We start from the raw sequence: 27,252 nt of genomic DNA, 5'->3' as shown, positions 1-27,252 counted from the left end.
AAAGTTAAAACTGGATAACCTTGACACCAGAAGAAAAAGCATGTATGCTTCAGATATTTATTCTGATTACCTTCTACCCAAGAGATGATACTGTCTGTTAATCAAAATTTGGGAAATAGTTATTTTTTTGAATACGATTTGGAACTACGATAATAAAGATAATAATGTCAATTAGCAGCACCCCTATTTGAAGCAGCAGTAATAAAGAAATATTAAAGGCTCTGTAATATTCAGTAGGAACAATAAAAGAAATCAAAGTTCTAAAACTCTTGTTAGAAACCAAGGGATATTGTTTGTATTTAGCATTGAGTTTTCTTCATTTTCTAGTGACTTTGTCTCGCATCGGAGAAAGATCTGCCTTGTTATGAACGGAATCGGTATGGTTAATGTGATGGGCGCTCGGATACCCTTCCTGTCGCCTCTCTGTAGCCCTTTGGGACGGAATATGTGAGAGGGAGCGAAAGTTTTCGAAATGATTGCGAACCGTGTAAGTGACGTAGAACTTGGGTACCAGGACAGTATTCATCTACTGGGATGTGGGAAACCGCCTGAAAATCACATCCAGGCTAGTCCACACGCGGGTTCTCTTCGTTAATCCGCTGGGCGGATTTAATCCGGTGCCAGCGCACCTCCCCGTCCGGGAAGCTGGACTTCAACACGCACGGCTATTCGGTGGGATTTTGTAGGAATCGGTATGGTATGGTACGGTATACTAATACTATAATTTTGTCTAAATGCAAATGAAGGAAAAGAGTTAAGTGAAGGTTAAAAATCAGCTTAGTATATTGTCGTTTGTTTACCAACAATTACTCCTATAGAAACTGGTACGAATACTCGGCTGCTAAACTGACTATAGCGACTGCTTGCAAAATTTCCTTCTGTAACTGACATCATAACCACAACTGAGTTTTCCTGTAGCCAAGGCTTTGTTCTTCCATTGAACACTACGGTGCAAATTTATCCCTAGTCTGTGTACAGGTACGCAGGCGTTTAAGTAGTTCAGTCACGTTTAGTTGACTAACACGATATGTTTCCAGAGAAGATTTCGTCTGTGGGCCGACGTAACAGGTCTTAACACGAAGCGTATTCTTACCGAGTACGTATCGTAAAAGTAATACTGAACATAAGCGTGCTAACAAGGCACAGCTGGCAATAGAGTCTCCGTAGTGGGATCCATTCTGTCCCTTCAATGTTATTCTAATAGGTTGTATCTCCTAATTATTTCCAAGTAAGATCCATCTCTGCCCCTTTGCCCCTCATCTCAACCATAGGTCAGGTGTATGGGCTTCACTTCGTACCTCTACGTGGTAATTTTGACTTACTTACTTCTCCGGTAAAATACTGAACACCTTCTTGGTCGCCCGCCTAGGTGGCCGAGCGGTTCTAGGCGCTACAGTCTGGAACCGCGCGACCGCTACGGTCGCAGGTTCGAATCCTGCCTCGGGCATGGATGTGTGTGATGTCCTTAGGTTAGTTAGGTTTAAGTAGTTCTAAGTTCTAGGGGACTGATGACCATAGTGCTCAGAGCCGTTTGAACCATTTGAACCTTCTTGGTTACGTGGTAGGTAATTCGCTTAAATCAATTCAGGCGATGACATACGGCTTGTTATTAACATAAAATTGTCAACAAATTAGCGTAATGAGACCCAGTTTTCTTTTTATCACTCTACATTCATTACTTTTCGTGATTTAAATCTTTTTTCTTGGTCCACACAAGATGGCCATTTTCATCCTGGCTTTATCATCACTGTTTAATTCTATGATATGTGGCTACTGCCCTAGCCCAATTTTCGTTTCGTCCTAACATGGAAAACAGAGCCCTGAAGCCCTCCTGTCAGTGAATTGATTAAACTTTGTACTCATTTCGCAAGACAGTGAACTGCTTAATCTAGACAAAACACCTTCCTTTTTCCCTAATATTGCCGAAGCAGACTGAAAGTGGCCTGTTACTTCGCTGCTTTCATTGATCAATATTTCGTTCTCTATTTCCTCATTACTTCACAAAATAGTTATTGCAGTATTATTGCTGAGATGATGGTGTACCCATCACCGGTTACAAACAGGTAATCTTTGGAGGTATAGGCTCTAAAGGTTGAAGAAGCGTGCTTCGGGCACTTCCCGTAGTACGGACCAGTCATAGGGTTGACGGCTCTGAGAGCATGCGGTACCTTGGTTTCAAATCCATTCTGTTAGATGCTGTGCAGATGACCGGTCTGATGCCGACGGAAGCGAGACAAGGGGATTCGGTGTTGATGCTTCTTGCTGCAGGGTTGCTGTTTGGTGAGATGATTTATCTTATGTGTGTTATCCGCAACCATTGCCTATCTACAAGTTAGGTAGTTAATCATTCGGGTGGTACTTGAATTTCATGATTAAAATTTTAGTTATTCACGTCCCGAAATCGCTATGAATATCGCGAGTGAACTTTCGGTCCTCGTTCTTTTGCTGATCCTTTGTGTCTTTGCGAATCCAGAAGCTAGGAGGCTTGACAGAGAATCTGATTTCCACCTCTTAACGAGAAGAGTACTATAGTCAATTCAGTCACTCATCCCTTCAGTTTAACTTATTAAACGCTGTGCTTCAAATGATCGTTCCTGTGATATCCCAGAATATTGTTAATTCCTCTTGGGACAGCCCGATGATAGAAACATGATAGAAACATTTCATGGAATTATCACATTCAGGCTCTACTGCCGTAAACGAAAGCTACTGCCTTCGCACTAAGAATAGTTTCCACTGTCACTGATACTGAACAGAAAAAGCTTCTTACTCTGCTGATTTCTTGTTTTTATGTCTCATGTAATCATGTGCTGGGTAAACTCGGTGAATCTGTGAAGAATATTCCTAGTCAAGAACAGAGTAGTTTGAAAGATCTGCAGCATCATTAAATGAACTTCGCAAAGATTGTTGTTCAAACGTCGCGGAATTTTAAATTTTCCGCCCACGTACACACAGCGCACATCGGAATTCTGATTAATAATATGAACTTATTTAAAATTAAATGCAGCGTACACTCCCCCAGGAGGAACAGGATGAAATGCAGCGTACACTCCCCCAGGAGAAACACGATTTGCACATGGGCAACACTTCATATCTACAGCAAAGTAGATGAGCATTACACTCAGTGACGTATTCCATTATGCCTTCAGTGGAACTGAGGGAGTTGAGTGATAAAACCTTTATTTTCTAAGTGTAATATTATTTACAGGAGACCAATACAGACAGTACATTTCACGTTGATGGGTTGTATTCACTGCCTGACAAAAAAGGTTACGCAACGAGAAGGGGAGCAGAAAATGATACGAAACTTCACGGGTTGAGAGGGTATGTGGTGGTATATCAGCGATTACAAAACTGCGTCAAATTTACAAATAACTTCACAGTATGAACCCGCTGATCAGTATGACGTTGCATACCCTTTGATCTCGATGCAAGCATTAATTGCTTAGGATGGCGGTTGCAAAGCCATTGGAATCGTCATACCTTCTCTTGAGGCAAGCTGTAGCACAATTGATGTAACTGGTCCATGATACCCCAGATACTGGCTGCGGGACAAAGTTGACGTCTGAGCTGGTCCCATGTGTTCTATATCGGGGATGCATCTGCAGATCATTCTGTCCACGGGAGTACGTCAACATCACGCAGACATTCATAGAAATACGACCAGTGTGTGTACGAGCATTTTCATGTTGAAAAATGGCTCCATGATTTTGTCGCATGAGAAGTAACAAGAGTGGACACAGGTATCTGTACTGTACTGTTGTGCCGTTGGAGTTCCCCATCACTACCGACCGTGACCTGCAGTCATACCGGATGGCTCCCCACACAATTACTTCATGGTTCGCAGATGCAAGCCTAGATATAAAGACGTTGCGATGTGCCTGATGCACAATATACTAGCTTGTGGTGGTCAGATGTGGTCGACCTGAACCTTGACAAAAAGTATGTCTCATCTCATGTTAGCATGCAGTCCAACATACGGCCACTGTCACATCTGAATGCTCCACAAATCTAACAGATGGCGAAATGGAGACCCACAGTCAGGCCAGTTTCAAATTCTTCCAAGCGCAGGTAACGCTGTCTCGCACGAGTACGCTTCCGTTCCGTGTTCTGATCACCCTACATTTGGCACTGTTCACTCCCCTTACACACTAAGTGATCAAAAGTATCATTACACCCCACAAAAAATACGTTTTTTATATTAGGTGCATTGTGCTGCTACCTACTGCCAGGTACTCCATATCAGCGATCTCAGTAGTCATTAAACATCGCGAGAGAGCAGAATGGGGCGATCCGCGGAATTCACGAACTTCGAATGTGGTCATGTGATTTGTTGTCACTTGTGTTATACGTCTGTACCCGAGATTTCCACACTCGTAAACATCCCTAAATCCACTGTCTGCGATGTAGTAGTGAAGTGGAGAAGTAAAGTGACACGTACACCACAAAAGCGTATAGGACGATCTCGTCTGTTGACTGACAGAGACCGCCGATAGTTGAAGAGGGTCGTAATGTATAATAGGCAGACATCTATCCAGACCATCAGACAGGAATTCCAAACTGCATCAGGATGGACTGCAAGTACTATGACAGTTAGGCGGAGGTGAGAAAACTTGGATTTCATGGTTGAACGGCTGCTCATAAGCCACACACCTCGCCGGTAACTCCTAAATGACGCCTCGCTTGGAGTAAGGAGCGTAAACATTGGACGATTGAACAGTGGAAAAAAGTTGTGTGGGGTGACAGATCACGGTACACTATACCCGGCTCTCTCCTAACGACTGTAGGAGTCTGGGACTGTACTCCTGTCTCTGGTGTGGTTGCCAGTGATACAGACATGTACGCCTGGTGCCACACCTCAACATCTAGAAAAACAGCAGCCGACCTTCTACGTGGCTCCAACGTGAGGTCAACAGCTACGAGTTGATGTTCGTAGAAATGCGGTGTGGTGAGCGACTGAAATTTGTTTGCATTTTTGTTCTCTGTGTTCTTATGAAAATGTTGAGACATAGAGGACTTCATAGTACGTTAAGTGTCTTTCATTACACCACAGGAATCTGCAGACTTGTCCCACTTCCGTGGGAATACTAGAGAAGTTTACTTGCAGCCAGAGAGGTGTCTGTACTGTAATTTATCTGGCCATGACTTGCCATGTTTAAGCTGTGTCAGGCACGTGTAGCGCGTGTAGAAGGTTTGGTCACAAATCACACCAGCGCACAGAATCTCGTTGGGTTATGACACGGAATAAAGATTATGTGTAGTTTAATTCCTTTTTTTCTTTTTTTTTTTGTTATTGTGCCTGTGGTTTCCTTCTTTTCTGGTATAACAGCAGATGGAGTTTACACAAATGCCAGACATATGAGCAGTGACTCTGAATGAAACGGTGGAAGCTTTGAGGGAACAGGTAACCGCATTGTTACAAACTACAACGCAACAAGGGCAAGACAATGAAGTACTGCGTAAGAGAAGCCTTTGGGGTGCAGGACTCCTCGGTTCAGGATAAAATAAATCGTGTTGAGTGTACGAGCCCATTCTACCGATCCCGCAGCATCTATCTATCGTCATAGCACCATTTTCGGAGAGAGCAGCCAAGGATCTATCTACTTTATTTATCAGCTGCTGTCACATTGGGGAAATGGTAGGAAGAAACGGCCTGAATATGGCTAAACTAAGGTCACTGGATGACGCGAAAACGTACGTTATCTACCACGACACTCTAAGTAGCGCTCCAACGTTTGATAAACTGGCTATCAGTCTAATGAAGAGCTATCGGAAGCAGAACAGCACGGAGTAATTTAGGAATAAACTTAATCGCAGAAGCACGGCGAATCAGTGGAATCTTTCTCTGACAGGATTGGGAAACTGAACTCTCAAACGTATTGTGGGTTAACGAGCATTGCGCTCTCATTTAATTATATGGCCGAAAGAGTCAGCCTACAGGAATAAACCCTGTCGTCGAGTACCGTGTGCCACAAAAGGCGCAGATTCACCACGAGATGGGAAAATTCAGAGGCGTCTATTGTCTATTGAGGCCAAAGAGCTGTAGTGTGCGAGTGAGACATACGAGAACCTACGTCATATGGAAACCCAGTAGAATCCGTTTGTGGCCGCGGAGACGTAACAGTGTTAAATATGGCCGACCTTGTGAAGCTGTTGTGTCGATTGCTCCGAATTCGCAAACTGTGAACAAGCCCCTTCCACCCACAAGTCACTGGGAGAGTTCATTACATGCGAATTGATCTTTAATGCTTTTTTCGCACTTTTTGGATACCACCTTCAGGATCAGTGAACCTTACGACAGTGCAACACGTGTAGTTGTTGCCCCTGAAGGAAACAACGTCCCACCAAGTTCAATTATACACTACGAAAGGTCAAGAAAGTGTATCCCGCAATCGCACAATTCCCGCAATACTTCTCATCAACACGCAGACTGGTAATGTAACGAAAACTTGGATGTATATTCAGATTTTGTAGCCACTGCATACAAATCTCCTTTCGCCATACGAGGTAACATATGGGAGAAAAATTCTTTTATCTATCAAAACGATAAAGGTGAAGTTTGGATCCGATTTTGAATCAGTACAAAAATTTGCTAAGTAATTATGAGACATTTGGCAACCAAAAAGATATTCAAATATGAAATCCTTAGAACGACAATAACAGATAGGACAATATGTATGGAACGTACCACAATACAAGATTGACTAATGGGTATTAGTAACGAATCCATGTCCACCAAAAAGCAAAACAAAGAAATTCCTGACCCAATACCATGGGCCATACCAAGTAATGAAAACGATATCACCTGTCAATGTTAAAATGCAGACGACAAAAAAGTCTTCGTTAATTCATGTCTGACATATTAAGCATTTTAAGGGAGCTGTCGATGCATTGACACAGATACCAGCAGCACCTGCAGTACAGAATGATAAGCCTTGTAGAAGAAAGAATAAAAATACGACTGATGACCAGAATATGTCTAAAATCCCTTACATCTTTAGACCACTGTGATATATATCATTTGAGATTGTTGTTTGCCTGCATCGTATTTGGTTCAATCTTTTGTGAATTGCTACAAAGTCACCCTGTTTTCTTTCGTTCTGTTTATAGAATGTTGTAAAGTGGTTTTTCTATTTTTTATTATCTAGGTATCGAGAAAATATTGTTTTTATATATGGGGGCATAGTTTTGTCTGGGTAATCTCGACTTCTGGAGGGAACGGGAGACAGTGATAAGGATCTCTTTCTCTCTGGTTGCATACCGGAATGGGAGTCTTGGAAGAGTACTGTGGTCATGGTGAGGCTGTACCTCGCCAGGAAGAGAGTATCAGCTGTCTTACAGACCCGGCCTCTCGAGTCTGTAGTACTGTTCTCAGGCAACCGGACGTCCAACTGAAAAACCATCGGTGGATGTTCTGACCTATTTTCAGTGAATGCGAGACGTGCGTAGATTGCAGGACATGCTTGGAGAGTTGCGTAAAGAAGTACTGAAAGAGGAAATTTTAAGAGAAGTACAAAGGGAACACCGAGGTTTACACCTCACATTTGAAAACCTAAGGGAACAATCCTGGTGAATAACAGGGGTTGGTCAGACTCTGGTGAATGGACCTGGTACCATGAACACTATTGCACAAGGAGTTGATTAGACGCTGATGGGAAACTATTAAAAACTGCGTTTGAACAACCGACAGCAAAGACTCCTTGAATTTGTATGACATGATGCGGAAAATATAATAAGTAGTGGAGGCTACTAGATCCGGAGTGAAATGGCATATCACTCAGTTGTCACACCGAGAACAGCATATACTAAACAATAACAGGTTTGTGCGAGAATTAACTGCAGAACTTGTGCAGAATACACGATATACGGTGCAAGCCTTAAACAGTGACTTACAGACAGTCCAAACTCGACTGAATGCAATGTATGGGTGAGTGGCCATGGCTAGGTTGTTACGAGCACTGACAGGTAGTCTGAATGATGCAAGGGTGGAAGTAACTACGCTACAAGAAGCAGTGCATCACACTACCCATTGGCAGCTACGTTATACATTATTGCCACCACAGCCACAGCAATTCCTAACTGGCCTCACAAAGAGCAAAAAGTTACAGCAAAGTTGTGGTATATATGGGAACCAACAGAAGGTAATTTGGCACTATTCCATCACGTGTCCATTGCTGAAATGAGTTCAGATAGTGTAAGGTTACATGTGTTAATTCGATTCCTGGTAGGAGGTGTCATTGAGAGGTATCAGTGCTTTACCTTATACTCCTATCCAATCAAGTGCGAAATTGAGGGAAATGGGTACAGGACTGGACCAAAGACGCATTAATAATTTCGGAGCAAAGATATGTCGGAGGGAAAGTGTTACGATACGCCCATGTAGGATGATAGAGACTGGCGTGCAAGCATATGCAGTCCAGTTATTCCGGGGAAAAGCCGGAGCAAGTGAATGTTAAAGGAAAGTATTAGCACCGTGTCCACATTTCCAGAGAATAGCACCCACAGGGTCTACTCACTTTTTTCATCACAAGTGATGTAAACTATTACGAACATGGGAAATCAACAGACAAGAATAGTAGACGTTTGGGATAGCGGAATAATAATAAACGGTACGATTTCTGACTTGTCAGACGCGACAATGCGTCTAACAGCTACTATTACTGGTATGACCACACTTAAGTGGAAACATCCTATGTTGTACTGGACTGAGACGCCATTAGAGGTGCTGCCTACCCAAAACTCAACTTTACTAAATATTATCCTGATTCCAGACATTCTACGCCCTAAATGTACCTAACTGCGAGGGCATGCTGAAAAGTTTTGTTCCGGAATTTTTATTCTGTTCTCAATATCGATTGAGATATTACGTGTCATGTATGCTACTCGGTCGACTTTCCCGCTTGCCTGACACAAGTTGCAACCCTCTGCCGCTAGAGGGCTACGAATTGTAGCATGTATCATGGCGATGTGTAACGTAATTATGTCGATGTATGAAGGAAAGACGCTCAGTAAACTGAAAGCACAAGTTCGAAGAGTTCGTTTGCACGTGGAACACCATATCCTTCTGGATGACAATGCCAGAGCGCTGCGATATCTGCAACAATCCGGAGTCTTGGGTTCACTGTCATCGATCATTCTCCATACAGTTCCGACTACACCCCATCCGATTTTCATCTGTTTCCAGAATTTAAAGAACATTTTCCAGGACTTCAACAAAGTGAAAAATGTTATCGTACTGCTATCAAGAAACTAATCTCTCGTTGGGAGAAATGTGTTCGTCTCCAGGGTGATTATTTTGAGAAATAAATATATAAATATGAAGAATAAAGATGTAGAATGTTAATAAGTTTCCTTTTGTTTAAAAGACTTTAAATTTTCTCATAAAAATTTCAGGGGCATTATTTTTCGACATGACCTCATAAATGTCTTGATGTGCTGTGTCATTTCAGTTTAAGGTCCTTGTTTTAATAGTTAATAGTGCAATGCTTATTGATTCAATGCCTTTAGAGCTTGTTATAAAATATACAAAGGTTTACCTGTACGTTATTGCGCTTAAGACAATTTTTTACAATGGTAACGACAATAACCGTAACTCAGTACATACCATCAACCTTCTAGATCCACCTACTTACTGAAACTACTATCTATTTATTCAAACTTTTCATCCCTTTGTCTACCAAATTGCCTCCTATAAACTGCATTTCTTTCTTGCCTTATATTTCTTATAAATAGCTTGCACATAATATGATCTTCCGTTGAACACTGTGCCCTCTACAAGAATACACCAAACAGCTTGGGTATGCCCCGCTACCACAACTCTTGCTAAGAAGCTAGACCCTCACCCCACACCAACAAACTATACAGCATATTCACATTAATCCTCAAGCTAGCACTCATCCTATCTTCTTGGTCCTGAAGCTGGAGCTGATCATCAAGTCTTTAGACGATCGTCTCCAGTCGTCCCATACCTGCACAAGGAACAACTAAAACAACAACTCCACTTCGCCAAAAGATGATGAGTATGTCAGTCGTCGGAAAGTCGCAGTTTGAAGACACCGCTACCCGGCTGAAAGCCCGAGAACTCTTCTCTAGCTGTATACGCCGGGAAAGCATACATTCACAATACCCACATTTCTCTATGGCAATCATCATTCCCATAGCAATACCAAATGTCTTTAGTATTATCACCATCATTTTCTTGTCGCCTCTAAACGTCTTAGCCACTGTAATGTTTCAAGAAGAATAAAAATCATTTTCGTTTCTCATTTAAATATTTTGTACAATGACATAGACAAGTTACCTTTTAAAGAGGCATAAAATTTGGCAAGCAGCGTGAAGGTGATATAATATGGAAAGAAATATGCGAACAGTGAGAATCTGAATCTTCCGTTCTAATTCTAGCACACATTGCATCACAGTCACACACACAAACATACACACAAACACACACACACACACACACACACACACACACACACACACACCTCACACATTCACATTCAGATTCACTAACACAATCATTCTTGTTCTTCGACAAGCTCAGTTCGACAGCTTACCGAGCTGTAACACACTAACCCCCAGCTTGGTTCCTCAGTGGAAGAAGTAAAACAGACTAAAAAACGATACTGACTATCATTGAGTGTACTGCCACTATAACAGAGACTCCCGGACGATATTCATCACTAACAAGAGAAAGCAATGTATTCACTTGGTACAGTTATCTCCCTGAGGTCTATACTCACAGAGCTGTCCAATATTTGTGATAAAGAGGGCTTAAATACTTGATGATAACATATTTTGCTTTCCATTAAATATGCGAGAAGAATAACGGTATATTTTATGGTAACATCTTGCGTAAACACTGGAAATTTATCCGATTTGCGTAATACAGAGATACAGGTTCTAAGCTATTATTTAGCTAACAATCTACATCCTCCACTGAAACACGCTGCATATCACTGCCTGAAGGAGTCCAAAATCATCCCGTAGAATCCGAAGGAATAGTGAATTGACCAATTAAACTGAGGTCAAATTGACAGGGAAATCATATATGGAAAAATCGAGTTTTTGTGTTTCTGTGGTAACATTTCTGTACAAGTGTTAAAATCTCTAGCAAGTGGTATACCCCACACGCTGTCTAAATCCGTTGTTATTTATTCTCCCTGGATTTAAGTTCACTTTCTAAGTTTCTCCTCGTTCTTTTTTACTGTTTCCTCTATGAATTTGTGTCAATATTATGCAACTCTGACTTATTAAACTGATAGTTCTGTAAACGTTGGAATTGTTCTTGAAGAACGAGAGCATTTCAAGTGTTTCATATACCTCGATCACCAGTGAAGTGGTTCTGTTATGGCTCTCTCTGCGGAGGAACTCAGTAATTGTGACGTAATGTTGGCTGATCCAGTGGCATGCCAAATTGTTTCTCGTTTCTTCTATTTTCTGACTAACTACAGTATATCGATTAAATATTGACAACAAAAGAATTGTGTAACAGTACAATATTAAACACATGTAATGGGTGAAATTGGTTCTCTCAGATAAGTCATATGCGGAATAGCTTTCTTTGTCACTACGACCATTAATTACCTCCCAGTAAATTTCAGACGACATCTGTTGGAACGATTCCTTCACCTAAGACTAATTCAGAGTTGCCATTTTTGAAGGAGCTTAACATACAGTCACTGATTTCGACTAGAACTGATGTGCTTTTGTTCCAATTCATCCATAGTGTGGAGATGCTCAGTGACATGTTATAAGGCAGGAATACGCTATGCACATTTTCAGAGAAAAAAGGAGTGGTGGCCAATATTCAGGGATATGACGGGAATGACCATTCGAAACAAGAAAGTAAAGTAAACATGGGGTGTAAAACCTGTACCTTAAGAGCTATGAGCAATTCTTGATCTTCGACACTGTGAAACAAATCTCTTCTACTGCAATCTCTTTGCTTTCCATATTTTGGGAAATGGTAGCATGGATCAAAACAAGAAAAAAATGTCCAGTAAATATGTGCTCCAAAATGTATACCTTCAGATCTACAGTAGAAGCACTTGCTCACCTTCGCTGCTTTGAAACAGAACACTTCTAGTGAACAGTTGCCCATAACTTTTGAGATATGCATTTTAGAGCACATGTTTACTGGAGATTTTTCTTGTTTTGTTCCATACTACCACTTCCCAAAAAATGGAAAGCAAAGAGCTTGCAGAAGATGAGATTGGTTTTACAGTATCAAAGGTCAAGAATAGCTCACAGCTCTTAAGGTATGCATTTTAGAGCACATGTTTGTTCGACTTTCTTGTTTCGAATTATCATTCCTGTCTTATCCCTGAATATTGACCATCACTTCTGAAACACCCTGTATAATAATGTAATTTCCATATATCCCAATTGTACGTTAAATTTAATTAATTTTCATTAATAAGGTATTAATAAACTTGTCACACCAGATACGAATGTACAACACACTGAGGTATATGCAATAATTCTTAGCGTCTTGTAGTCACGCACCATCAGAGAGAAAATCAGTTTACAACGCTTATTTACACTGATCATATCACTGCCCTAAAGTTGTGAAGAAGTCAGTTTTTGAGTAATCTTACATTGTTTGATATTATTAATAGTATACACTTTAGTGGGTTCTACTAAGAAATACATTAATTAAGTAGAAAAACTGTTCACCAACAAATTTAGGTTACCCTTTCTTCAAAATATGAATAGTACGCAAATCGACAAAATGCAGTCTGACTATTCTCAGTTATGGTTCTACAGACACCCGTATTTATGAATTGCAACGTAACAGTTTTCTTAATATTTGTAATACTTGTTGACAGTTAAATTTTCTCTTAAGAGACCAGATATATTAGGAAACGCCTAACAATTCGTTTCTACATTTAACTCAACGATAATATTATGACAGATTAAATGTAAATTAATCATAAGTCAGCGTAATTCGAAGTAAGTAAATAAATACAAAAGCTTTGATAAACTGTGACACAAAAGGTAAAACAAGAAAATTTATTTAGTCAAACGTAAATAAATACTTCACTGTCCACTTACATTACTAATGAACTATAATGTAAAAAAGTCATTTCTACATAACATGCTGTATAAAATATGCTATATAAAATTAATACTTCATGTAACTAAATATACGAAAGATGCGATTTTGAAATACAGGTTTTGCATAACTTTATAATTATTATTTTGTTTCAAAATTACAAAAGTCTTACATAGTTCAAACCGATTAAGATCTCATAAAACACTTACCACTTCACATGTATCACATGGAGACAGCAGAGGCATAAAGTACGTTCTGATGCACTGATATGCTAATTAATTAAATTAAACAATTAAACCACCCTCCCTCTGACTTTCTCCTTAACCTACTATTATTTTAACTGATTGATACTTTAATTGATCTGAGAATCTCCCACCTCTTCCACTCTCCTCTTCCTCCCCTACCCATAAGGGAAAAGGGGCAATTTTTACCACCCCTGCCCAGTTCAGTTTTATGCCTAATCGACTGATTAATTAAATTTATCAATTAATTACCCCCTCCCCATCTGGGAAACCGATAGCCATCCCCTCCTGTCCCCCACTCTCCCACCTCCACTCCCACCATCGGGAAACTGGAGGGATAAAGTAACAGACTATGGTGGAGAGGAAGGATCTCAAGATGTAAAATTCAGATCAATGTCAATAATAAGATATTGTTCAATTCGGTTGGCATATTCCTTATTTAATCAGTTTGCAGGAGACAGGGCTCCTCCATTCTGGAACATAGCTCAGTTGTAGTACCTCTACTCTTATATCACCAGCAGATACCGATGACAATTGTTACTGCCTTGATCCCACAACCCCTCGGTTTCCTGGAAATAGTGACCTACTTATCATTGATTGCTTGCATATTTGGCGGGAAATATCAAATTGATTAACTGCGTGGAATACTGCAATCTGTGGGAAAAACACTTGTCATATATCAAAGATCTTGTATGCACTGATGTGTGATTACACAAGCACCCTCCTCCATCACCACAATGCTTATCTGGAGGAAAAAACCTTCCAATAGTGTATTTCCACAGACCGCGGGGCAGATGTGCCAGGGACCACGCTGCTCTCTCTCAAGTAACTACTTCCTATTTGTGTGTCTACCAATATCTCCAAAGATGCAGATGGAGGTTCCGTTCCCTCCTCAGAATACTGTGTCTCTGTTCGACAGTGTTGGGGTAAGGGGAGAGCACGCGCAATTGCGATATAAAAATGGCGGGAAATAATCCATTTGCACGTCCCTATCAAATAAATTGTTTAACGATCTACAGGAGACAAATATATATCTTAAAACGCTCACCACACCCTTACGAAGATTTTTCTTCATAATAAAACATTTTTTCAACGTTCGAGAGCCACATGCAAACAATATACAAATCAAGTAATTAAATTTCCGCCACAGATACATCGTAACACTACATAAATCTCAGGTCTTGTATGCACCAACGTTTGAGAACACAAGCACCCTCCTTCACCACAACGTTTTTGTTAAACATATCCGGCCAACAAAACTTTCCAGTCGTACACACTCGTGACTGCGAAGCTTCCAGTGAACCAAGTTATTGGTAACCACCTTGTAGATTAAACAGCATGGTATTACCATATTGGGGGCTACAGTATGCAACTACAGGATGAATCGCGTGCTTGACTCACTGCAAAATTGTTTGAGTGTTTTAAACTGGAACAAACAATATTTATAATGTGCCCCACGGTACTCTGTGCCAGTCACATCGCTGTGGTATCAGCTAAGCAATAACTTACGGAACAGCTGCTGTGAGGTGTTCAACAGAAGTGGTATATGGTATAGTTTGGCAGGAGAAACATATTTCTCTCAATCCAGGACATTGTTTTCCACAATACTATCAGATATACGTGCCGCCGAATTAGGACTGGTACCCACAAACAACGTTGTTCCACAAATCTTAGGAATAAGAGTAAAAGACTCACACAGACCTAAGCCATTCCCATTAAGGAAATCACGCCTATAAATGCAATTAACGTAGTGTGTGTACGAAAAAGAAAACCAAAAACAGAGATCGGAGACAAAAAACAAAAACTGTGCATATAGCAGTGACAGATGTCATAAAGGGAGAATGCAAACTGCAACTGGAAAGGAAGCAAGCCTTACATATTTCTTTAAACTCGGTGTGTGGCGAAATGTGGCTGCCACTGGGGAAAATAAAAGATCAAGTTTTACTGTTAATAACAGTAATAAGTGACCGTATATATCCTTATGGATTGGAGCACGTTTACTGTATTGAAAGACATGAAACATCTGTTTATAAAACTCCATTCTCAACTGTATCTGCTTAAAAAGAATGGTTACATTGTCTTTAAGTGCGCTGGACTGGGTGTTGTGCATTTAGCAACAGAAAAACCATTTACAAAGCTTAAAACCGACAGCATAACAACATTTTATGACCACTCGTTTGCAAAAGTTGTAAACATAAAGCTCTATACGGGAATTCCACAAGACTGTGTGGCAGTAGAGCTGGTAGCGTACACAGAGGAAGATTTGGAATGTAATAACAATAGTATTATGTAGGATATAAGAGGCAAGATTAAAACTATTGAATGCCCTCGTCTAGAGGAACTGTTGGAAGGAAGAGTGCTAACTGTTAAAGTCATAAAATATATAGTTTACAGGAAAAAATTAGATATGTTTTGGAATTCGAGACCAAACCTTCTTTGTACCTGTGATTAGATGTCATCACCTTCAGACATCTGCTCTTAAACTCTCCACAATGCCACAGAATTTTCCGGTTTCCATATGTTGCGATGTCTTCCACATTCTTGTGAATAAGAAACACCGCATCTGAGTTTTATTTTAAGCATCCAGTGTGCTGTGGGAGCCAATGGATCGAAATGTGTTAATGTCGGTTTAGCACCAGACACAGACCTCACAATCATGACAGAAAAACAAAATGTATGGTTGTATACACAGCTGTAGTCATACGCTGCTTCGATGTTTTACAGCTATAAGCAATGTATCAGACTGCTTATGAAACAACATAAGAACCCTCTACTGTGACTGATAGCCTATGCTATATGATCTTCCTCCTGTAAAGATGAAGAAACTTTATACAATTCCGTAGAAGCGACTTCGATCACTGGCTGTCTACTGCAATGCGGAAACACGTGTATATTTAATGAAGTCACCAAATATGGTCGAGGTCAACATGCAGATTGTGCTTGTTTTCGATGTATCGGGAGAGACAGACGCGGTAAAATCTTGTCGAGTTTTCTGGCGGTTGATGTTAGCAAAGTTTTTTAGTTCGTAGTTTTAATCTGTTGGATGTTACAAAAACGACGAAGAGAGAGAGAGAGAGAGAGAGAGAGAGAGAGAGAGAGAGAGAGAGAGAGAGAGAGAGAGACTATGCTGTCAACGAAGACTCTGACACCATTACACTGTTGTATTTCTAGCATGGTAGTCATAGGAATACGATAAAGGAGATTATGACATGTACTGAGGTGGGGTGGGGGTGGGGATATTTATAGACAGTCGTTCGATATCAATGAAATGAATTTATTTGTGCAGTCCACGTTTTACTCTGCATGGTAATAAATTTCTTCCTATACATTAGAGTGCTATTTTTCTTGTTGACACACCTCTCTACCTAGCCAGAAATATGCGGAGGACTAGAAAGCCTTCTAAAAATGGATCAAGGTATCGGAACGTGGTGTGTTTTCGAGAGAATTATCATGGGTCTGTGACTTGGCTGGGGACATCTCTTACTTCTTGAATTCAGGTGGATTCGAATGTTATATATCGAAAACGAAAGAGGAGTTGGGAGGTGAGCTCTATACCGTATCTTCGAAGTACTATGGACAAACGTATTACAACCCCTCCATTCGTCTCGCGAAGAGACTGCAGTGGAAAAATTTGGCGCTAATACGAAGGTCTTTATCGAGAAACAATCAACAGCAGAAGTTGCGTCTTTAGTTTTCTCGATAAAGAGGAGACATCATTCCTTTGTAAGTTTTGCGTGTCTATAAATGGATGTGCTGACATCTTAATAGATAGAGTAAATTTACATATACATTTATATGCATACTTCGCAGGTCATCGGATGGTCCATGGAGGAGTTTACCCAGTAGCCCTATCAGTCATTTCCTTTCCTATTGCACTCACAAACAGAGCGAGGGAAGAAAGACCGTTTATGCACCTCTGTATGGTCGTTAATTTCTCGAATCTTATCTTCGTGGTCCCTACACAGAACATGTGTTGGTGGCAGCAGAATCCTCCTGTAGCACCTTTAAATGCCAGTTCTCAACTGAATTCCTCGAAAAGAACATTCAGGGACACCCACTTGGTTGACCTGGCGAGTGTAATACGATTTCAAGAAAAGAAAATTACTCACCATGCATGATCAATTTAATTAATTACCCAGTCAGTATGATGTCAATAACACGCGAGGGCTAGAATACCACTGATATGATTCACGCGTTGGAGAGATAATCAGGAGCGTTTTCGTTGTGGCTCGAACTTTTAACGAAATTTCAATCTCTCACCTACACAGGGAGAAATGCCCATCGTAATAAAATCAGCTATTTTACCCAATTTGTAAAGTGATACATACACTGAAGCGTCAAAGAAACTGGTATAACCATGCGTTTTCAAATACAGATATATGTAAACAGGCATAATATGGCGCTGTCGTCGGAAACGCCGATATAACACAAGTGTCTGGGGCAGTTGTTAGATCTGTTACTGCTACTGCAATGGCACCTAACCAAGATTTCAATAAGTTTGAACGTGGTGTCATAATCGGCGCACGAGCGATGGGACACAGCATCACCGAGGTAGCGATGAGGTGGGGATTTCCCAGTACGACCATTTCACGGCAGGAAAAAAGAGCCTGCAAGAAAAGGACCAACAACAATTGAAGAGAATCGTTCAACGTGATAGAAGTACAGAAGTGCAACACTTCGGCAAACTGCTGCAGATTTCAATGCTAGGCCATCAACAAGCGTCAGCGTGCGAACCATTCAACGAAACATCATCGATATGGACTTCCGGAGCCAAAGACCCACTCGTGTGCCCTTAATGACTGCACGGCACAAAGCCTTATGCCTCGCCTGGGTCCGTCAACACCGGCATTGGACTGTTGACGAATGGAAACATATTGCTTGGTCGGACGACAACCTCATGAATCTATGGACCCTGCATGTCAGCAAGGAACTCTTCAAGCTGGCGGGGGCTCTGTAATGGTGTGGGGCGTGTACAGTTGGAGTCAAATGGGTCCCCTGATACGTCTAGACACCACGCTGACATGTGACACGTACGTAAGCATTCTGTCTGATCACCTGCATCCATTCATGTCCATTGTGCATTCCGACAGATTTGGGCAATTCCAGCAGGGCAATGTAACACCCCACTCGTCCAAGAATTGCTGCAGAGTGGCTCCAAGACCACTCTTCTTAGTTTAAACACTTCCGCTGGCCGCCAAACTCCCCAGACATGAACATTTTTGAGCGTATAAGTTATGCCTTGCAACGTGTTGTTCAGAAGAGATCTCAACCCCCTCGCACTCTTGTTGCGGGACTTCTGCGTGCTCCGGGGGTCCTACACGATATTAGGTATATGTACCAGTTTCTTTGGCTTCTTAGTATAGTATGAACTTGATAGTACAACATGCTTGTAACATTCCATCACGAGCCAAAAACGAGTTTAATATTATAGTCCTGCGATGCAGGACTAAACAGATAGTGAGCTGATAAGAACAGATTCTCTTTGCTGGATGAGAAAATACTTAGAGAGTATATAAATCGTCATACTGTTTTAGTCGATTTTCACAAGTAACGATACTTTAGCGATGTGAAAAAGCGCGCATGGTCCTATTTCTTCTCTGTTCGAAAATAACTCATGTAAAAGAAAAGAATCTACATTTAGCGTGAGAAATTGAGGTGAGGTGTATTGACTACAACATTGCAGTTTCGGATTGGTAAAGTGGATTTTTTAAACTGGGGAGTCTATGTCGGAGTGGATTTGCAATTAGAGCTTAACATCCATGCTGCGCCTGCTTGTCTCGTAGCGTCCATGCCCAGCGACCGACTGGGAGCCACATCTTGGCCTCGTGCGAGCAGTGGATACAAATAATGATCCAACCTGTCAGCTCTTGTCCGCAGCGATGGGGACAAGCCTCGGCGGCAGTGCCCTCTGGATGGCTGAATAGTGAACTAGTCGGTAATCTGGTAGAACGGCGACAGAAGCGGATAGGTGGGTTGCATCAGAAGATACAATGTGGCGAGTGTTTGCGCTGTACAGTTACTACTCCTCATCATGTAAATTGATCGGTTGACGGCTGGGCTGCCTCGGTGACAAATCTCTCCCGCCCCAGAGCATCTGGTACGGGCGACTTGCGGCTACTAGGAGATGAGTTCGCAACTGCCATCGAGGCTGGCGCGACTGCGGCTCTCTGGCAGTTGGCGCTCGACGTGCACTTCACGATCGCGAGAATGTGCGTCCAGAAGGCTTTTTCGCATGATATGTTTAGTGGAAACGTAGTGGTGGAGGAGGGTGCTTGTGTTCTCAAATGTCGGTGCATACAAGACCTCACATACATTTAGCACTACGATCTATTTGTGGTGGAAAGTTAATTACTTGATTTGGTTAATGTTTCCACGTGAATCTCAAACGCTGAATATATGTTTTATTTCGAGGAAGAATCATAATAAGGTGGTGGTGAGTTTTTAAGCCACCTATTTGAGTCCTGTAAATCGTTAAACAATTAATTTGGTAACGCAGTGTAAATTGATTATTTACCACCATTTTTGGTATTACAATTGGGCGAGCTCTCCCTTTGTCCCCATCATTAGCCAATAGGAACATAGTATTCTTCGGAGGAATGACAGCCTCCATCTGCGTGTTTGGAGACGTTAGTTCACACACAAACACGAAGTAGCCAGTTGAGAAAGAGCTGATGTGATTTCCTGATTATCAAATACCAAAGATTTGCTACCACCTGACGATTTGTTCAACAGGAAGTAGCTACTTGATAGGGGCTGACGCACGTGTGGACCTCCAGTCCTGTACCGGCCCTGTCTCCCAAAAAACTGATTACATGAAGAAAATGAACATTTTATTGAACAATATATTATTATTTGAATTTCATATCATGAGATCCTTCCTCTCCACCACAGACTGAGTCTTTCTCTTGCCAATTTCCAGCTGGTGGAAGGAGAGAAAATTGAGTGGTGGATGGGAGGGGAGGGGTGAGTGCTTTTTCAGAGGGGGTCGTAATTAGTTAATCAAATTAGTTAATTAGTCAATAGGATCAGAATTAAACATGGGAGGGGTGAAAAAAATTGTCCCTTTTTCAAGAGGAGTGGAGTAGGTGGAGAGAGTGGAGTGCATGTTCTCAGAAGGAAGGATTATCCCCAGGGGTTCATGAATCATTTAGTGAGAAAAAAGGTTGAGGGGAAAGGGACGGGTGTTTTAATTGATCAGCTTAATTAATTAAGAGATCAATTTGATATCAAAAGTGCATCAGAGCCATTTTATCCCACTACTGAGGATCAGTTCATTAAAATATGTTTGAAAAAGCACAGATAATGTAAAACTTATTTGGTTTATGAGATATTTACTTGCCAAACCCTATCACGAATCAGTGACAACGTGTAATCAAAACGGAATTTGTCCCATATTGATCGTAACATTGTGTGTCAATCTGCTACTCATTTGATAGCATTGCCTAAGGAACTACACTGCTCATCAGATCGTGAAGAAAGACATTATCTTGTGTTGCAGGACAGGTGCATAGACAAAAGTTGTGTATGCTCGTCATAATCACTTCGTGGATATATGGGATTTGCTGCTTTCGTGCATGGCTTCTTCTTTTTCATCTAAATCTACATCATACTGCGCAAGCCACCTAATGGTGTGTGGCGGAGGGTACTTTCGGTACCACTATCCGATCCCTCCAACCCTGTTCCACTCGCGAATAGTGACTGGGAAGAATGGTTGCCGGTAAGCCTTTGTATTGGCTCTAATTTCTCGAATTTTCTCCTCGTGGGTCAATACGCGATAGGTATGTGGGGGGAAGAAATATGTTGTCTCACTCCTCCTGAAAAGTACTGTCCCCAAATTTCAGTAGTAAATCTCTCCGTGATGCACAACGTCCCTCTTGTAACGTCTGGCAGTGGAGTTTGGTTAGCATCTCCGTAACGCTCTCTCGCCAGCTAAACGATCCCGTGACGAAACGCACCGCTCTTCGTTGGACCTTCTCTATCTCCTCTGTCAGTCTTACCTGATAGGGATCCCAGATAGATGAACAATACTCAAGAATCGGGCGAACAAGCGCCTCATAAGCCACTTCTTTCGTGGATGAGTTACATTTCCTTAAGATTCTTTCGATGAATCTGAGTCTTGTGTCTGCTTTTCCCGCTAACTGCTTTAAATGGAAGTTCCACTTCATGTCGCTCTGGATAGTTACGCCTAGATATTTTACGGCAGACGCTGCCTCCAGTTGTTTGTCATCAGTAGTGTAGCTGTACAGTAGTGGATTTCTTTTCCTATGTATTCGCAATATCTTACATTTATTTACGTTGAGGGTCAACTGCCAGAGTCTGCACCATTCATCAATTCTCTGCTGGTCGTTCTGCAAATTCTTACTAATTTCTGGCTTTGCTACTTTGGTATAAACAATTGCATCATCTGCGACTAGCCTTAAAGAGCATCCGACGATTTTTACTGGATCATTTATATATACTGTGTACAGCAACGGTCCTATTACACTTCCCTGTGGTACTCCGGATATTACTTTTACGTCTGTCAATTTAGTTCCGTTAAGAGCGACTAGAATGCAATCGCAGGTCTGCTCCGATACTCCGTAAGCTGGTATTTTTTTCATTAAACACCAATGCGGGACGGTGTCAAATGCCTTACTGAAATCAAAAAACACGGCATCAGCCGGAGCGCCGTTGTCCACTGCGCTGTAGATCTCATGGAGGAACAGAGGGAGCTGATTTACGCAGGATCTCTGTTGGCGGAATCCATGTTGATTTTTATAGAGGAGCTGTTCATTTTCCAAGAACCTCATAATTATTGGGCATAAAACATGTTCCATAATTCGGCAACAGATTCACATCAACGATATAGGTCTATAATTGTGTGGATCTATCTTACGGCCTTTCTTAAAAACGGGAATGACCTAATCTTTTTTCCAGTCGTTAGGTACCTTTCGTTGTTCAAGCGATCCACGATAAATTACTGCTAAAAGGGGAGCAAGTTCTTTCACATAATCTTTACAGAATCTTATAGGCATCTCATCTGGTCCTGAAGCCTTTCCATTACTAAGCGATTGTAGCATCTTTTCAATTCCGCGGTCGGTTATCTCAATACCTGCCATTTCGACATTCGCACGACGATTGAATGGAGGGACAGTGTTACTATCTTCCGTGGTGAAACAACTTCGAAAGACCACATTCAGTATTTCGGGCTTTGTTATCTTCCGTTTCGGTGCCGGCGTGGTCGCTGAGAGAATGAATAGATGATTTTGACCCGCTTACTGAGTTTACATACGACCAAATTTCTTAGGGTTTTTACCCAGGTCGTTTGACAACGTCTTACTTTCGAAATCGTTGAACGATTCTCTCATTGCTCTCCTTACTCTCATTTTCGCTTCGATCAGCTTTTGTTTGTCAGCTAGGTTTCTACTTCTCTTGAATCTGAGATGAAGTGCTCTTTGTTTACGTAGCGATTTACTAACGCGGCTATTAAGTCATGGTGGATCTTTCCCATCCCATAAAACCTTACTCTGAACATACTTGTCTAGGGCATACTGAACGATGCATTTCAACTTTTTCCATTTGTGCTCCACATCTTCGTCCTCATCACCAAATATTTGATGCTGACTGCTGAGATATTCTGAAATTTGTATCCTGTCACCCTTGCTGAGCAAATATATCTTCCTACCTTTCTTAACATTCCTCGTAGGACTCGTCGTCGTAGATGCTGTCACAGCCTTACTCTACGTTAACTGCTTCGATAAGTTCAGGTCTGTTGCCAGAAGGTCTAAGACGTTACCCTCACGAGTTGGTTCTCTAACAATCTGCTGAAGGTAATTTTCGGACAAGATATCCAGAACAAGTCACACAATTCCCTGTCTGCGGCACCAGTTTTCATGCCATAACACTCAAAATCTCTACCTGGCAAGTTGAAGTCACCCCCTATTACAACGGCATGATCAGGAAAGTTACTAATGATATTCGGCAAGCTCTGTCTGAAGCGCTCTACAACTACAGATCCTGACGTAGGTGGTCGATAAAAGCATCTGATCACAGTTTTTGACCGTTCTTTGATACACAGTTTCACCCGGATTAATTCACATTAGGAATCCGCGATACCCTCGCTAGATTTTATCGAATTTTTTACTGCAATAAACATGCCGCCACCATTGGCGACTAACCTATCCTCACGATAAACGTTCCAATCTGAACTTAGGATTTTGTTGTCATTGACGCCTGGCTTAAACCAGCTTTCTGTTTCCAATACTAACTGTGCATTATAACCTTCACTTAGCGATACTAATTCTGGGACCTTTCCTTGGATGCTCCTGCAATTTACTAAAATCATATTAGTCTTTTCTATCCCTGATCAGTGAGGACCAAGATTTTCTGAGGTCGCTGTGGCTGATTTAACAGGCAAATCATGTTTGCTTCCAAGGAAGGGGTTCTCTAACCTAAAAATGCCCCATGTGCACGCCACAAGTACTCCGCTACACTAGTAGCCGCTTCCTGCGTGTAGTGCACGCCTGACCTATTGAGGGGAGACCTAAAACCCTTCACCAGATAGCGGAGGTCGAGAAATTCGCATCCGATAGCTTCACAGAGCCGTCTGAGCCTCTGGTTTAGACCTTCCACTCTGCCCCAAACCAGAGTACCGCGATCAATCTTGGGTACGATGCTAGAAATAGACAGCTTAGCCTGCACCCCGCGGGCGTTGCTGGTTGCCTTCACCAAATCAGCCAACCGCCGAAAGGAGCCGAGGATGGCCTCAGAACCCATGCGGCAGGCGTCATGCGTGCCGACATGTGCCACTACATGCAGCCGGTGGCACCCGATGCGCTCGATAGCAGCCGGCAGGGCCTCCTCCACATCAGGGATGAGACCTCCCGGCAAACATACCGAATGAGCATTGGAATTCTTTCTCACCTTGCCTGCTATCCCTCTATGGGGCTCCTCCACCCGCCTAATAATGGAGCTCCCAATGATTGGCATACCCACCCGCCGTACTTGTCCGGACTGGGCAGGAAAATCGACCGCTGGCCCAACAGGGTGGCATCCAGAGCTGGCTCAGAGTTATCATCAACACTGGGAAGCACCTCGCACTTGTTGCTAAGGCGAAGGGAGTCAGTCGCACGGCCTGCTCTCTCCTTCGCCTTCCGCCCAGTGGCACACGAACCCACCATTATGTGCCACCCACTCTGGAGTGCGGGCGGACCGGTCAGATGTTGCTTATCGGAAGCCGCAATGACGTCCCGGCCACCAGGGCATTGCAGTGACACCAAAGGCGTCGCATGTCTCGTCATTGGCGCCCCGACGTCACCGCAACTTCGGGCATTAGGTAGAAGGTAGTCGACGGTAGCCAACGCTGCTTCCAGCCGTTTTCGGACAGCAGCCAACTATCCTTGTGTCCGCTCACAACAAGCACAGTCCCTAGCCATATCGTAGTGTGAATAAAATAGATATGAGGTCTCAAATGGCACTACTGAGTTTGAAAATATACCAAAGGAGAATAAGGTAACACTGAAAGTTGGTGTGCTGATTTCTCACTGAACTCTGAAACCGAAAGCTATTAAACAGAAATAAATTTCTCTACACGGAAAATTTACACTAGGAAGCCGCCCTAGATAAAGATATTCACGAGACTTACGCTAAAACAAAAACTACGATTAATTTTCTAACCACTAGTCTACACATTAAAATACACACGTACGGTTCACTTCTTTGCAGAAGCACGTAACAAAAAAAGACTAAATTAATTTACAGTTTATCACACAAATGCTGTTGCTGCTCTGCTGCGCGTCCTCTCGGCTCGGCGGCTGTCGCTACACTAAGTAGCGGTCACTTATTCAACTGTCACGCGACGGGTGACGTGGCGGTCTAGCGGCAGAAAATTTACACTACTTTCTCTCAATGTATAGTAATGGAGCCACACCATATCACTTACAAGCAAAACACCCATTGCCTTCAGAGCAGCCCAACGGAATGAACTGTTGCAGAACGCTTTGTTTAACTTCATGCTTTAACAGTACAGTTATAATTTTTGTGTTACTAAGTTACCCAATGGCTGCTGATACAGTGCTAATGCTAGGAATACCGCGCAACCTTTTACATAATCTTCCAGTGAGAATGGTGGAGATAAGTTTACAGAATAATATTTGTAGCACCTCTACAGGGGAGAAAGCAATAACACAGTTGTTATAACATTCTGCAGCTGAATGGATAATTTTTAAAGCACTGGTTAAAATGGACAATTTTTCGTGCAGAGAGGTGTAGTGATGTATTTTAAAGTTGACTCATGTGGATTGCATCGGGTGAAGGACAGTGCCACACGTGTTAATATGAGAAGCAATATGGAGATACTACATTTTGATAGCAAAGTTAAAACCACCAATATTTTAGAAGAAGTCTAGATTTGCCGTGTTCTAGAAAGATTCCCTGATTCTGCCTTGAACACGTAGATATATCTGCGACACAAATTTTGGCAGTCTAAGCAAATAGGCATTACTCCTAAAACCCACTATTGCATTACCACAGGTCTTTAGTTTCCTCAGAGAAGACTTTCGCGTTTGTTCACTAACATGTGTGACGTATCAATTTTCGGTGGCTACAGTGTCACGTCGTTCAGTGTCACACAAATTTTTATTTTTTAAAGGGGATCGCTTAAGTCTATTTCCATGGGTTCGCCCCTCAAATTCCTCCCTCATATCACAAAATTGTCGTCTGATGTAGTACAAACTGAAAAAATAAATTCCTTTTAAAGCACAGTTTCGTACATAATTTATATTCAAAACCTTACACCTGTGTCACAGAACAAATTCTACATCGAGAATACTTTACACAAGTTTAAGGGAAGAAATGCTTCCGATAATTATACAGTATTTAAAGAACATCAAAATATGAACAGGCTGAAATTACCGAACAGTACATGAGACTATGTTAATCAATTCAACTGTAAAAAGCTAAGGAGCATATTATAAGCAAAATGAGGAATATGCCAAAGTGAAAAGCTAAAATGAGCACTTCTCAATTGGAAGTAAACCAAAACGATCAGAATGGCTGAAACAGAGCACAATAACATGAGCCATAAACGAATAAGAGCTAAGCAACTAAGGAAATAAGAGAATAGGCAAAAATGAGATACCAACAAAATGAGAGCTGGCCGAACTCCGTCGGCACTTAAATATGGTTACGCTAGTGGCGGCACCTCGCGGCCCGTACGCAACACGCACGCCTGCGATCGCAATGCACTCTTAGCGCTCGCGGCGGCGTCTAGCGGCCCGTACGCAAGTTGTGTGATTGCTGTAGCAGGTCGACCCCTTAATCTATGATGTTACACATGATACTGTTTTTGTGAAATAGGGAATTTTTCGGTATTTCCACTTTCAGTATTTTTATGAATTGTCCTTGTGAAAGAGAGAATTTGTATTGGCGCTCACGACCCATTAATATTTTACACTTTAATTGTTCAGTTTCATTTCTAAAAACGGGACTTAATCTTTTCTATACTGTGTTACTTATTTTTAATAATTTAGCACATGTACAGCACACCCCCCACCCCTCCCTCACCCTCCACCCTTCATACCTTGTATACCGACAGTTTGTTTCTGTAGCCGCTGGAGCCACTTGTAAACATCTTCCGCATTGTAGAGCGATCAGTACTGCCTTGCCTGCTGCCGCTCAACCAACTTCCTGCTCGTGGCACGGTAAGGTCCTTTATTGGGCTCATACATTCAAACTGCCTGGGCCTGTTACTAGTATACAGCTTTGCTTGTCCCGTTTGGTTTTTATCCAGGTTTTATCACTATAGGTTCTGGTATACCCTTCATTTTAACTATGGACTACCACTTTTAGTGCGTCATTTGTCTATAACTTGTGAATAATGGGGAGTGGCTCTAAGGCAGTTACCTTTCGGCAGAAGTTGTTAAAGATTAAAGAGAATCTGCGAGTACTGTACAAGTAGTCCTCTATAATACTACG

The sequence above is a fragment of the Schistocerca serialis genome, chromosome 3, assembly GCF_023864345.2.
Source record: "Schistocerca serialis cubense isolate TAMUIC-IGC-003099 chromosome 3, iqSchSeri2.2, whole genome shotgun sequence".
Lineage (NCBI taxonomy): Eukaryota > Metazoa > Arthropoda > Insecta > Orthoptera > Acrididae > Schistocerca > Schistocerca serialis.
The sequence above is the reverse complement of the archived record's forward strand: the minus strand, read 5'-3'. Positions refer to the sequence as shown.